The 1,300-nt window shown below is 43.0% G+C and overlaps 1 pseudogene; it reads right to left on the reverse strand.

The window, feature by feature from the left end:
• Window positions 1-658: 658 nt before the first annotated feature.
• LOC136161934 (U2 spliceosomal RNA) lies at window positions 659-775 on the reverse strand (annotated as a pseudogene).
• Window positions 776-1,300: the final 525 nt, after the last annotated feature.

Below are 1,300 nucleotides of genomic sequence, written 5' to 3' on the forward strand. Positions count from 1 at the left end.
TCAGACATATTATTTTAACAGAGATTTCTCCATGTGGATGGAAACATTACAAGGATGCAAGATGCTCTCTTCCCAAAAAGAGTCTCTTCTGTTATTTGTTGTTGTTGTCTAGTCACCAGGTTGTATCTGACTCTTTGTGACCCCATGGACTTTAACACCCCAGGCTCCTCTGTCCATGGGATTCTCCAGGCAAGAATACTGGAGTGGGTAGCCATGCCCTTCTCCAAGGGAATCTTCCCAATCCAGGGATCGAACCTGGGTCTCCTGCATTATAGGCAGATTATTTACTGTCTGAGCCATCAGGGAAGCCCCCTTCTACTATATTTTGAACTTATTTCTTCTTTTTTTAAACCTTTTATTTTATATTGGAATATAGCCAATTAACAGTGTTGTGATAGCTTCAGGTCATCAGTGAAGGGATGCAGCCACACATATACATGTATCCATTCCCCGCTAAGCCCGCCTCCCATCCAGACTGCCACATAACATTGAGGAGAGTTCCCTGTGCTAGACAGCAGGTCCTTGCTTGTAATCCATTTTAAATATAGCAGTGTGTACCTGTCATTACCCAACTCCCTAACTACCCCTTCCCCCATCCTTCCCCCCTGGCAACTCTAAGTTCCTCCTCTAAGTCTGTGGGTCTCTTTCTGTTTTATAAGTAAGTTCGTTTGTATCATTTCATTTAATAGATTGTCTTGGACAGAGGACGTATCAGTTATTAAACTGATAAGAACAGATACTACACTTGATGTTAGCCAAAAGGCCAAGAAGCGATTGAACCTATTTCTCCTTATTTGATCTTTTATCACCCAATTCAAAACTTAATACCCATCCCCTACCCCAGAAAAAAACAGCCCTTCTTCTGTCTGGACCTGTCCTAGTCTCCTTTTTTTTTTTTTTTTTTTTCTCTTTTAAACAAAACCAGCTCAGTTCTTCCTTTTAAATTATCCTCCATCAATTCCCAGTGGAGGAGAAATCAAAGGGCATATCCTGGGAATAGAAAGCCCTTTCCCATTGCAGACCAGACACATCAAATATTTCATGGGACTACAGCACAACCAAAAGCTGTGACGTGGTCCCAAGTGGCAGCTGCCAAAGGCGTGTTGTAAGAAGATGACCTCAATTTCCCCTTCTGTCAGTCAGGCCATCTTCCCAGGCCCCATGTCTAATTCCGTGCACTACAAATTCACCCTGTTTTGCCCCTGGGGCACTGGGAGTTGAGCCCACGGCTTCCATAGCTATGTTGCTCTTTCAGTGCTTTTTCTAAAATAAGGAGTGATTGAAAGTGGGAATTGCAGAT

Source organism: Muntiacus reevesi, chromosome 2 (assembly GCF_963930625.1).
Source record: "Muntiacus reevesi chromosome 2, mMunRee1.1, whole genome shotgun sequence".
Lineage (NCBI taxonomy): Eukaryota > Metazoa > Chordata > Mammalia > Artiodactyla > Cervidae > Muntiacus > Muntiacus reevesi.